At 36.8% G+C, this 14513-nt stretch overlaps 1 protein-coding gene across 1 annotated transcript in view; it reads left to right on the top strand.

Annotated features, from left to right (window-relative positions):
• The window catches only part of Schip1 (Schwannomin interacting protein 1), a 132548-nt gene that overhangs the window by 316 nt on the left and 117719 nt on the right, over positions 1-14513 (top strand). The gene's annotated exons all lie outside the window — the stretch shown is intronic.

Raw genomic sequence — 14513 nt, forward strand, 5'->3', positions numbered from 1 at the left:
TAATTAAACTTGTCTGGGGATAAATTAAGAAACTTGCAAGAAACTTTCAATTATGTGACTACAATTACTATGACAAATTGGTGTACAGTAGTTGGTAATTAGTGAGGCTCGAGGCATTGAAAGCTCTGTTCGTTAGTAGGTTTTCAACTATTTTAATCAAATCTTTTGTCTCTGTTGACATTGTTCGGATCGCTCCTCCAAGAAAAGGACAGTCGGCTTAACCCAACTAGCAATATTCTTCCTGAAACTAATGAATTCTGCTCTGTTCGCTTGATCGATTCTTTAATTACGTGGGTAGACTGCACAACTCTTCCCATATTGGTGGCTTTTAATTAAAAACTTCAATCGAGACCGGACCAACTTGTAAAAATAATAAGCTCGCGTCTCTGCATAAATTCGATCGGCCGGAGCTTTGGAAGCTTCTGGCGAGCAGGTAATGTGATTGTGCCACCTTGCTATTAATAAATGAGGAGGAAAGGTCGAAAAGTAATGCAGTTAGAGAAGAAGGCCCTAATTACGCCTTGTTTAAGAGCGGCATAAAGTGGAGGAACTACACTGCAAACTTTAATGACTAGAGCAAACAAACAGTTTTTCCGAAGGAAATTAAGTCGGGCCAGAGCTTTTATAATTAAAACCCCCAGCAGTACAAGTAATTAGTCCGTAATAACTATTTTAATGAACGGCCAAGGAGAATAATTACGGGATAATGGAGAGCCATCGATTGCATTTTTGGCGGAGGCGCCGGAAAATTCCAATCTTTGGGTGAGCAAGATCGGTGTAAACTGCAGCTTCGATAATGAGATTTTTGGAAAAAAATCACGGAAACTCCTCCGCACATGTCGAACGAGGAGAAATTCTCGTTTGTTCCGCGAACGGTGTCTAGAAATAAACGAGTTCGCCTGAAATCAACCCGTTTTTGTGGGGCTCTCGCAATAAAAAACCACAAAACAGCTAACGAACGCGGCTAAAATCTAAGAGATGTGTATCGAAGTGTGAAAGAGGTGGGCTCGGATAATAAAGTATTGCTGTGTATCTCTAAATCGTATAAGAGACGTAAAGTACGTTGCTTTTATGGAACCTTCGATAAATCCGGTTTTTTGCTTTCCGGACATGCATAATTCAGGACGGCCGGATTTTGTTTACGAGGGGTCGGGGGTCGAGCTTAATTATCCAATAATCAGAACCGTAGTGTTGCCTATTTTTTTAATAATATGTATGTCATAAACCTGCTTTCGTAGAGATGGAAGATGATGGGTGAAATTCTGGGTTTATGAACTGCGTTAAAATTTAACGTCTTTACAGCAGGATGCAGATCGAGCTTTTCCTTTTAGAATTTAGTAGGTTCTAGCTAGTTTCATAGTGCTGGTTTATTACTAGGAAAGTTATATTTTTGAGATGAATATGCTCACAAATTACGTAACACATTTTTAAATTTATCAAAATTTATTATTACTTATTATTATTTTTACTTATCATTATTTATAATTATATAAAATGCGGCAATATGTGTCAAACGGTTACACAATATTTTTCAACAAGCTTTTATAACTGCTTTTTATTTTACCTCATTTTGATCTAAAATTTTCTTTCGAGGGGACGCTTTCAATTGACAGAAAAATAATTCTATGTATTCTAGATCTAAAATATTTACCAAATCTGATATTTGGTTGTAAATATTTTCTCAATACAAAAGTATCGGGTATTCACTTAAATTTATCCCCGAAGTAGGCGTTGAAGAGTCGATTGTGAACGCACCATGGATTGCAGATCACGAACGCGTTGTTTAAATTTAACCTCACTTTATGCGTTGTTTGTGTTTTTACTCTGAAGACGGACGAATTGCAGTTTATTTAACTTTTTGAAAGGAGCTAATTGTGATACATGTTGTTGTCATTTAACTACTTTCATAGGAAGACAATTATCACTACCGTTTTTGGATAATAATAAATGCACGACATTATGATGAAATTATCGAAGTAGAAAATATTCCCAAACAAACTGATTCCTTTGATTCTCTTGTAAACCATTAACATTTGTATAAGGCAAGTTGGATTATTTTGCCTTCTTTTAACATATACTACCTCAGGTTAAAATATTTCCATAACTTTCGAAATCACCTTGTATATTAATTAAACAAATCTACAATTTATAAAAAATATATGAAAATAATTTTACTTCATATTTTAAAATTTTTAAATTAACCAAAGTACTTTATTATTTAAAACAATTAAATGTTAAGTTTTGTATAAAATCAAATTTCATTAAATATTTTGATTATCTTGTTTTACGTTTTACTTTTTTTTTGTATTTTTTAATTATTTAAAAATAGATTTTTATGTAATACATACCACAAACATCGGAATCTCTGACATTAAGTCTGCGGATGGAAAAGCCGCACTTGCAATATAATTTTCTTGTCCGTGTTTAACAAGCTTTTATCGCGACGCCGCTGCCGCACGAATTAATTTTCGCGCTATAAAATTTCCTGGGCGAATTTCATTCATTATCGATAAAAAGGCGAGGGTGACAATTACACGGCATGTGTCAACGCTTCTTATGAGCAATAAAATGTAAAGGCCTCGTATTTTTCCAGAAGGAGGATGTTTGGCAGCGCCTCAGCTCCGGGCCTATCCAGCTAAAACGTTTATCCAGAATTTCCATAAAAGCTCGCGTGTTCCACATGCATCCCGCAATTACCCTCCACAATGAATAATAAAACAATCAAGTTCTGTTAATAATTTCGTGAATGATCTGGAAAGTACGAGATTGGCCTTCCGGATCGATACGAATCCGCATAAAATTCAACTTGTGCCATGCTAGTCGACTCTAGTTCCTCAAAAAATTTCCACACAATATTTTATACGTGGGATTTATGACCCCACAATCTACTTTAATCCATGTGTTTCCCCTGCCTTCCACCGGTTATGACGTCATCAGATCATCATAAATGTTAAATGCCGGGGTGGATCTTCGTGCGGGCGAGCCGCTCCTCCTGCCCGTCAATCCAAATTGCGACAAAAATTGATTCCTCGCTGCAACCGTCTGCATCTCCGTTTTAATTTGCGAGACAGATTTGGCGCTGAAGAGCCCCGGGAATATTGCAATGAAAGCAGGAACGTGACGTCACAAGAAGTAAGCTTTCATTTAGTATGCCTTTGACACGTTTTGCTCAAGTGCTCACAGCTAGTACTCGCCCTTTCCTTGTTATAATAATAATTGCGGATTCGTCCTTTCGAGATGGTTGCCGGAGAGAATGTCTTTCGGGGAGTAATTTAACTGATTATGATTGCAATAGTTTCCATTTCTGGAAGACGACGAGACCCGGGGAAAATTGGAACGACATCTCCTCGTGTAACGATTATACCGGCATTGAATTCAACTTTCCACAAACGGACAGAAAAATTCAATAATGTTGACTCCGAAGAGGGAGTCGAATTTTTGTCTTGCTCTCGGTGTCGTCTCCTTCTGTTGCTCAAGGGTGCATCTGAAATAGACAATGGGAAAATACGATGAGTTAAACTCCAACTATTCCCGTCCTATCTGAAAGACCCTAACAAGCTGTCATAAATGTTCCACAAATCCGCATCTATTTTGGATTTCCTATTGTTTCAGACATGAACGCAACCGCTTATCTACGTTTTGTATTTATGCTTATACGTGGAACGTTGCGATTCGATAAAGCCCTAGATACTAGTTTCGCTTTTATAGTAACTGTTTTATTGCCCAATAAATGATATTTTTTATGCAGCCGATCTACACAACGGTTATCAAATACACAAAAACAAACATTTCCTACATTTTTATTACACAAAGTGAAAATAAATATTCGCAGATTAAAATAATAACCCTTGCTGGAACTTTACTCTCTTAGAAGCAGATTTCGATCAACTCCTAGGTACTAAACATTTTTATAGTCCAATGAATAATATTTCATCCATATGGAAAGGAGCTATTAATCTAATATTTTTACTATTTACTATTTAAATATGTATATCGAAGTTTTTATACAGGTGTCCTAATTTTGTCAAGCTAGGCAACCAGTAGAACCAATTTGTTCTGAGGGTTGTATATGATAGATCATACTAATATTATTCGATTTCTGGTGAAAGAGTCGGCAAACTTTCAACGCCTACTAGGATCCCACATTCATTTATAGACACTCTATACAGGGTGATTTACGAGGAATAATGAGCCCGACGGAATAGAAAATGCAACCCGCAATTCATCAGGAGAAAAACCCGGACATTTACCGCTTCGATGTCCGGCTTTTTGTTGCAATGTATTGTGGGTTGCATTTTCTATTCCGTCGGGCTCATTATTCCTCGTAAATCACCCTGTATAACATTTTTTTTTTAACAAGTTGCTTTGTAGACGCTATTTTCCACAATTTAAAGACAAAAATCATGATTAGAGCTTGGAACTCGTGCTTTCGTGCTTCTCAGAGAAACTGTTTATCTATAAAATGTGCGATTTATGTTTTACGGTCTGAGGCCATCAAGTTCTGTTCAAGTGCAATGGCGGTAAAAATGCACTTAGGGGTATTTGCTCAGGAGTAGATGTGGTCGTCGAAAGGTCAATCGATGCGAACGGTCTGAAAGACAAAATACCAGTTAGACACCGCTAAAACATCATCAAAATATTATTAATATAGAAAGCGAAGAATCTCCCCCAAGCGACCCTCCTCCATTATGAAATACCTAGCTATAAAATTCAGAAGCAATAAAATCAATTTGCCCCGAGTCTCCCTCGCAATCTATCTAACCGGGCACTTGGAAACCAAATGATTACGTCTTTATTGTTTTTCGGCCCTTTGATCTTGCATACCTGCACCGGAGTGTGGTCGAGTGGTATTACTGCAGTTTTGCATTTCATAAAGCTCTTGATACCCCAGTGGTGAACAAAGCTTTGTGGTGGTTTCACATGCGATTATGGAAAAATGTACGGTTGCTAAGAAAGCTGAGTCGGGGTGGGTTTTCGCACCACCTGATTTGTAATTTCAGCGGCGCCGTAAAGTCCTGCTCGACAAGTTGGCGTATTTACAAGAAAGCGCAGTTAGCAGAGGCACATTTCAATACATTTACATCTTTTATCGAGGAACTCCTGCGCTGAAATTTCCGTTTTCCCTTTCGTAAAAACAAGCAAAGCGCCAACATAAAACACACAATAAAGCGAATCACCCCATAACTAATTTAGTTCGGAGGCGGCGGGGTCGCAGGCCTATTCGGAATGTGCATCGGACATGCAATTTGATTTTGTTTCCTAGCAACGCCCAGACGATGGCCATTAGGTGTAAGAAATTTATATTGAAATTGCAAATTGGTCAGATTATTATCGATCACCTCGGTTTCGTCAAAGTGAAATAGTAGACGGCTCCGTGCAAGATACATGGCCACTTCTGCTTGTTAAAAAATTTAATTTGGAACGACGGCATCGTGTCCTTTTATTAAAATGTAAAGCAGAGCCGAAGACAATTTCAAAAATTCCGGTTTATTAAAGCGAAGCAAATACACATGCATTGTGGCAGATATTATATGTACGGCGGGATATTATGGAGCTCGAGTTTGTTTAAAGTTGGGTGTTATTTGATATCAGATCTAATAATGGGCCCAGTGTGGCGTCTGAATATAAGGTTTTTGCCGCCTCTCCCTGACATTCGGTATTACTGTTTTATTTAGATCCCGACATGTGACTCGCGCTGCAAGGATGCCTCAGGAATGCAGATGTTAACATTAAATTACGACGACGCCGCACCAGTTTTGTCAATTTCTTGCCAGTCCCTGTTATTCTCACGAAACTAGTTACTTAGTTAGCAACATCGCCAATGGCAGCTTTGTTAATAAACTGCATTGGCATCTTTGGAAATTTATGAAAAAAATTTAAAACCACGACGTCCTCTTTCTCTAGTGTGGTTATTTTTGCACATTTCGTAAACGTTAAAGAACTCCTGAGCTTTAATACGAGCTTTCGACTAAATTGTGTTATAATTTTGAACTGTATTTTGGGTTTATCGTAAGATAAAGCTTTAAAAAAAAATTGCCAGCACAATTATTTGTCTGGAAATTGGATTTAATTTTTTACATCAGAATTAAAATTAATAACGTTGGTTTTGCAAGAGTTTGTTCGGCAATTTGTTTAGAAGCTTAACTTACCGTGAATATGAAGCAATTTTTAGTAGTACATATGTTTATTTATTCCTTTAGCATTAAACAAACTACAAAAACATTCCACAGTACAATGAAAATGTAAAAGTGTGTTTTGTGAACAGCTCTGATAAATACTGTGATATAAAAAAAATCGAGTAAACCATATGACTATCGTGGTTTAATTGGCAGCACTGGTATAAATATTATTGTTGTCAGGTTGTCACATTCAAGTTCTTTACCATACAATAGAGAAACTTGCTGGTTGTCAAATATCGCGCCGTCAGTTGTTGTGCTTTTTTAAAGCGTAGATTAATTGGAACATGTTGACAGCTAACCTAAAATTTAGAGCCAAAAATTTTTCTTTTTTTTCTTCCTTTGCAATGTTTTAGATTAAAAATAGAAGAACGTAACGATTCCTATGATCGAAGCAAATATCTGAGGGCACCCTTTGCTGAAAACAAACATATTCAATTATGTCCCGATTAAACATAAACAAATGTCTTTTGTGTCAAATGGCGGGAAATTCAAACTTTCCACTGTTCTAAACGGTTTAATTTTTCCAACGCCTACAAGAATGTTTAAACAAATCATCTGAACCACGATAGTTTTGGGGTAGAAGATTTTTTTTTGTCGCAAGTTATTATCAAAATGGTCAGTGTTGTTGTGTTAATAGCAGATTATATCATTAAGAGTAGAAGTAAGTATTTTTTTCGCTAAGCCCAGAAATTGAAGACCGAGACGAAGTCAAGGTCGCCAACTGGGCGAAGCACAAAAAGACCTACTTGCTGCTAGACGAGGACCTCGTTACGGGGGAGATTTTTGTCCCACGGATGGGAGACCAGGAGAGATACGCGGGATGGGGACATGGGAAGAAAATCCAGGGGAAATTCAGAGAGATCCCGGGAAGACACAGGGAGATTAAGGGAGGCTATAAGGGGATCCGAGATGTGAAATCTAGGGAGATTCATGGGAGCTACACATAGATCTGGGGAAGATGCAAGGGAATCATATAAGGAGATCCGGGAAAGATATAAGGAGATTTGGGGTGTGAGGTCCATGGGAGGAACAGAGAGATCCAGGAAAGATACAGAGGGTCCGGCGGAGGTACAGGAGATCTAGAGAAATAGATGGGACTTTACATACATACTCCACAGAGGAGGTCTATTGTCCAGAAGTATTTCTAGTGATCAGTCACTACTAGAAGTACGGTTTCGATACTAATATTCTCATATAAGTCAGATCCTCTTTGAATTGACATTTCATCTTTGTTAAAAACATTTTTGTTTCTTATTACCCGATATTTTGGTGTCAAATCCAGAGCAAGAGAAACTAGTTTCTTGCAGTTATTCTTGTTAGACCCAAACACGTAGCGTTAAAAGTCACACGAAAATCCCATAATTGGCTAATTCTTGCGTTACGTTAGGGCGTTATAAATCCTGGTGAAAGCCTCCTGCTCCCTCGTCGACTGTTGCCGTACATAATTTTGCGGATTTTGTGAGCGCAATCGGTTTGTTGTCTCCACCTAATTCGATTTGTTCTTAATTCGAGCGGTTCTGTTGCAGCCATTCCTCGAACTTTCCTAATATGCTAATTTCTAATTTGTGCGTGTAAATACTTGTTAACTTGTTTGGTCTGGAAGTTCGTGAAGTCGAGACAAGTTGCGCTTCCCTACCTACATCTATTATTTCCCTAATCTGTACTATACTTTCCCGGAAACTTATTTTGTTAAAATAGTTGCTCGACACCGTGTTCAACCGAGGTAAGAACGCACACCTAACCGTTATTTATCGGGGCAGTAAATTATAACACCAACACCTCCACTCCTCTTAAAATTATTTCACTTCGTGTAAACACCGCGATATTTACTGGATTGTTCTACATGCAGAATCTGATTTATTGCTTTCATATTTTACACGATATCCACCGCTGATGAATGTAATTATGTATAGTGGTTGGGATAAATTTGGGAGGTTATTGTCTGGTCCCGAAATCACTCCCGAAGCGCCAACGGGAAAAATATAATCAAATAATTACAAAGATTCGCTTTCATCTTGCTTTCTACTGTTCTGGAACGGACACCTGGATCGTGTTAAAGAACGCGTCAGGATTTGATTAAACTTCAACTAAATGCAAATTTCTTGGACGTGAAAGAAGAAGCCAATTAAAATTTTAAATTCGAACATCACCAACACAAAGCTGATGAAAGTGTGGACTAAACGAACCTCCATAGGCACAAAGAAATTTCAAAACTGACCAAATTTCCATTGTTATTTTGTGGACAACAAATTTATGAGCAAACTTGTGCTTGATAGCGTTTGCACAATCAGGATCGTAATTAAAACAAAGGCTGGATTCATAGAGGAAATTGTGGTGACTAATTGTAATTTTGATCTGGTAATTATCAGTCATTTATCGATTTCCTTCGCTGAGAGAACAACTGCACAAATAGATCAGTCCTGCGAGGACTGACGTAGTTGAAATTTCGCTGAAAGACCAAGCGGCAATGGAGATTTCATATTAACTAAGTTAATTATACTTTTACGTGTGAGAAGTGGCGTATTTTATGACGGTATTAATTTAATATTACTGATGGAAGCAATTTCGTTTGACAGGAGTGGGTTCAAGTCTTTTAAAACTTTCACAGTGATCTGTCATGCAAGGAATATTGTACTTCAAATTTTATGCTTGACGTTATATTAAAATTTTTTGTGAGGTATTGAAAAAGTACGATGACGGAAAGGTTTTAAGGATGGAGAACGCCCTTGAAAGCTTATTTATGGAAAGAGATTTTAAGAAACAATGCTTGAAAGATGAAAGTCTTATAATATAAACAAATATTTCGTTTACAAGATATTACCATGGCCTACTAAATCTGAACTGCGCTGCGCTTATTACGGCCGTAACAAACTAGCTGAATGATTGATTCGGCTAACCTCAAAAAATCTACCCTTAACTAGCGCCATCTCTTTAAAGATATTAAACTACAAATCAACTAAATTGCCACAATAATTTAAATTTCCTTGAATTTCATCACGGTTGAAGTACAAACAAGGGAAAATAGTGCGTTACATGCGGAGAAAATAACAACAGTTATTTTCAAATTCCCAGCAACCTCCAAACCAAATCCGAAATTAATAAAATTATAAAAAAAATAATAAATGAAACATTTCACTGTGATACATGTCTCTTCTTTATTATCTACAGCAACTCCAGGACCCTTGTTACAATTAGTTTGGCTTCAAGACCGTGGGGTCTGTAAATTTGTGGGGCTTTTAAAAAACTTTGCTAATATTGCCACACAAATATTATCATATTTAATTCCAAAAAAATCCTTGTCAGCCACTGGTTACTACTTTGCATCCACATTTAATACAGAATTCCATATTTACCTGTGATAAACACAAAGATAAAATTTGTATAGTTATTATCCAATTATTAATGAAACCAATTTTAAACATTTGTTTATAAAAAAAAAACAGATTACATAAAAACGAAATCCATTCAGAATAAAATCACAAGTAGGAAGGTTTTAAAATTATAAACTTACAAGAAAGGTATTGTCTTCCTGCAGATAGATAGTTTTACTTTTAATTTTTCTACTGTGCTCTATCCATTTTCAGATATATAAATATTACGTTTCATAATTTGATTATTGTAATTATTAGGTATTCTTACGTTCATGAAACGTATTCGTGAAAATTTATTTTGCGTCAAAATGACAAAATAGAAAGTGTTAACCTAACAAAATAAACACGTTATGTGATTGTGATTGGATAATTTCAATTCAAATTACATTTTTCTTTTCCATTTGGCTAACAGATGGAGTTGGTTAAGGGTACATTTTTTGAGGTTAGCGGAATCAATTGCTCCATTGAAAATCCGAGCTTTGTTACGGCCGTAATAAGCGTAGCGCAGTTCAGATTTAGTAGGCCATGATATTACAAAAAAATTACACATCTGTTGTAAAATGGAAGAAGTAATCATGAAGTATCAATTGCTTCTTCAGAAGCTTTTAGGTACAATAAAAATATTTGTGACGTTTGGGATTCCATCGAAAAATAAACTAAAATAAACTCATCACCCACCCTCCAGCTATTAAATAACTGATCACTTTTTAATTGTTGATGTTACCAAACAACCCTTCTTGGCGTACACTCCATGAATATTTAACGGAGTTCAGGTCGGGGGATCGCGTGGGCTTAACCAAAATGGATATATCTTCGTCATTTAGAGATTCCTTCACCAAATACGCTGAATAGTGACGAGTATTACCATGCATAATACAGCATTTCGCCCTGGCAGCTCGAAACTTCGATAAATCAATGGTTATTTTGGATTTGGGCGTGCTTGTTGCAGCGTAGACCACCATCGAGTGTTGAAAAAAATTAGAAGCCCATTTAAGCGAAGTGTTTTTATCTTTGCGAAACGAAAATGAGGGTAAATCCGGCAGGAATCTTGACACCTGTAGAAATACAGCGCCGCCATCCATCAAACAACTTATCAGATTTGGTTTAAAACAGAAAGGAAATAGTTGGAAAACTTTCCCGTTTTATGGCTTTTCAAGACACTCGAGCCCGAGATAATTTGATTACTTATCACGGTTCTCTCGGATTTTTTACACCAAATGAATTGCCGCCGGCGGTAAAATCAATTTTGGCCATTGTTGTCAATTTGTGGAGCTTGCATTTCAGCTGGTCATCTATTGTGGAGGTATCAGCATTTATGTGACGAAGTGATGCGTTTATTGATTCAATGGGCCGAGACGAGGCTGTTACCGCCTGATTCCGCTTCTTTGAGTCAGCGTTCTGCGAGGATTCGCGAGGACATATCCATTCCGTCTGAGAGTATCCTAATTCGGGAATGCATGCGCTATGAGAATCTAATCCTCAAGAAACTACCAACGGAACGTGATTCGGTCAGGGGTCGAGGCGGCGGCGGTGTGCACGAGCGGCGGCCGCGCGGGGGCGGTGGAAAATGCCAAATGGTAACATTCGTAATCAGCTCGTCTCAGATTTAGCGTTACCCACCAATAAACAGACAGTCTTTATTTACTAATTTTGTTACTTGTGAAAATTCGCTGTCATTAGATCTTTTATGTTAGTTAACCTACAAAGAAAATCAATAATTCTTAAATTTGGACAAAGAGAAAAAGACGTTGGCATAACGACGAGGCAAGAATAAAATTTAGGAAAGCTATGAAAATATTTTTTTCTTTTTGTATTTGTGATTCGCTTGCCCATGTCAATTTTTCTAAATTGTAGAACAGGTTGGGAAATTTAAATATGCGTTCTGTTTGATTTGTGATATTATAGATGATTGATACATTTTTTTTTAATTTTGAATACACTTTTATTCATCTCTTGTTGAAATCATGGAAATTATATTAAAATCAACAAAATAAGTAAACAACTAAACCTGCTACCAATATATTAATTTAAAACAGAACTGAAATATAAATAAACTGCAAATTTCAATTAACACATAAGTCAATACTGACGACAAAATTTGTTAGTTAACATTAAATATTTTTGGTTCATTTCAACCAGTTAAAGAATCTGGTTTAATACTCTTTAGAAAATGTATACCTAGTTGCTGCCATCAGGTTCTTATTGGCGTCTTTGTATTTTCTTGACATGAGTAGGGGTCCCATAAATTAAATAACGGTTAGCCCCATTGCAGAGCATTTTTAAATTGCACTTCCCGTTTTAATCACATTTATAACAAGAACGAGAAGATTTTTGTAACAATATTTCTGTACGCCATTTTGACATGTTTCAAGTCGGTAATAATTTCTTAACACAGGAGAATGTGAATCTTGCATTGCGAAAACCATCAGGAACTATTTTTTGCAGAAAATATCAACTCTTGAGTGGTATTTTTACCGGATATTCCCTGAATCAATATAAATCAGCCAACATTATTCGAAGGTCATGAATTACCGTTGACAAAATGTTATTTCCAACTTTAGTATTCTATGGCAATCAAATTTGTTGATGGTTTTCAGTTATTAGTATTTATTGAGTAATTAAAATCAAAATTTATTTTCCTCTAAAAGGTAGACTCTGTCGTAAAATCCAAAAGAATTATCTTAATGGCCCGTATCTGTTAGTATTATGTAACATTTTATTCGATTCCAGCATGTCCATAAATTCACTTATAACATTGTAAATATTGGACAAATGGATCATTTTCATGTAAATCCTCTAGACAGATTTTCAGAAATTTATTACTGCAGCTGATGCAGATCCTCTGTATTCATTTACTCTCCCTGTTGTTAAATTTCTTATTTCGTGTCATTTTACACTTGGTCAATAAATTTTCAATTAATACTTTAGAAATAAACGAAGCGAAGTCGTGAAAACAGACGACACTTCCATTTCTATCAACGTGAGCTGTCGATATTCCTGAAAGAACTAGGTTTAGGAGCAATAACCTTATTTATATTGGATGAACATGAAACTCCAGTTAAACTAATTTATCCCGGTGAAAGCTTTGTTTCATATTATTTATGAACGCAATTGCACTGATACTAATTAATTTGTGCCTTCACTGCTTAATTCCAGTTCGTGTATGTATCTGACTAGCGCGTAATATAATTATTGCAAAACTGTCGCAAATACGCTTCAAGGCTGCAGGTGTCTCGTGACCGTCCTGATAGCCTTCGATCTTTCGAAAGAGCGCCGCCTCTGCCGTCGCGACGCTATCAGTTCCCAGGACAAGCTTCGTTCTCACGACTATTATTCATGGCATTTCAATGGAAATTTCGCCATTATAGTTAGACTAGACGACTTCGTGGCAAGTTCCCTCTGCAGCCGCGGATGATAAGAGCTTGTTGCCCAAGTTTTGCCCACGCAGACGTTCCGTTTGAATTCGATTAGTGGATGACTTCACTAACTCCATTGTTGCCCTAGTTAATTAGTGGGGAGATTGACTGCTAATTAATTCTTCGCCCTCCTTAATTATCCCAGTCTTTTTAGCAAACACCTAGATTATGCAACTAACTATTCACGCATCAATGCGTGTATTGTGGGTTGCGGCACAAATTTCTTTTAAATTATTTCACTCATTGTGCAGACTCGGTCATCCAGGGATTAATACTCATTATCAACAACACATTGCGTGCACAACTGCATGTCTGATTAATGTGTGCATCTCTCAACTACATCCTGCACAAACCTTCCAGTTTTTGTAGCGAAATAGATCACTTCATTATTTTAAAATAATAAATCACAAGTTTTTGCATTCTAGATCCTTGCAAGCACCACAATTTAATCTGATATTTAACCGTTTCGTGCGTTTACTGCATTTCAGCATTTATGTGTCACATTTTATCGATCCGCTGCAATATCACGTTTTCAGTACGACCTTGTAAGATTTTACAATTTATTTTTTAATGACTTGGAATTGCGTCGACTGTTTGTTGACCGGTCTTAGTCGAGAAAGAGATTTTTTCCGTATTTGTTTTGTGGAATTTCGGCTGAAAAGCGGCCGTTTCAATTTAAAGGAGCGACATTTTTTCGGAAATTAACGACTCCGGAATCGTAATTAACACAAAATCTTCAGTTTTCCCTTAAATTTCATCAAGATCGGAATTTATTTCGGATCGCGAGGCGCTCTTCACGAAATAAACACAGTTTAATGGGAGGGGTCGGGAATTATTTTCAAATCCACACCTCCACTTTTGCTCCCATTTTTTCGCGTCTTATGAGAGATAAAAGCACAGATTCCTGATGACCTGTTATTTATTCTTCTCACAAACGTGCTCCCTGCAGCTTTCCGTTTGTTAACGCAATACCGCCGTGTAAAGTGGTTTTTTAACACGAAAAGAATAAAAATTATCAGGCCTGGAATGAATAGATTACTCTGGAATTTTTTAAAAGGTCGGAAATTTAATTCTTCGGACGTCTTTTAATCAAATGATAAATTCTTGCGTTATTTGGTTTGTATAAATCTTCCACTTTTGCACAAGCTTTCTCTAAAAATAAATCAGCGAATGCAAGTCAAAAGTATGTTAAAGAGGTACAGTTTAGGGAACTAGGATTGTATCAAAGGGCGCCATAATCCCTTGCCTTGACATCTTACTCGGCATAGTTTTTACATACATTATCCCCAAATTCTGTCGTCTCTCTTGGCTATTATGCGTCTGCCTCCTCGGTGCTTAAATCGTTGTCTTGGGAGAAATAGAACTTACTACCCTGATTAATTTTACGACACCGAGAAATGTTTTACTTTGTGTACAGCATTTCAGTTTAAAGGAGCCACTTTCAGGGCGATATTTCTACATGTGGGGAGCCACGCACCGACCTTTTTAAATTTCGCATCTACATGATTCTCCAAACGTAAACATGCTGATAACCGAGGAGGAACAAG

Source organism: Tenebrio molitor, chromosome 5, assembly GCF_963966145.1.
Source record: "Tenebrio molitor chromosome 5, icTenMoli1.1, whole genome shotgun sequence".
In the NCBI taxonomy this organism is placed as follows: domain Eukaryota; kingdom Metazoa; phylum Arthropoda; class Insecta; order Coleoptera; family Tenebrionidae; genus Tenebrio; species Tenebrio molitor.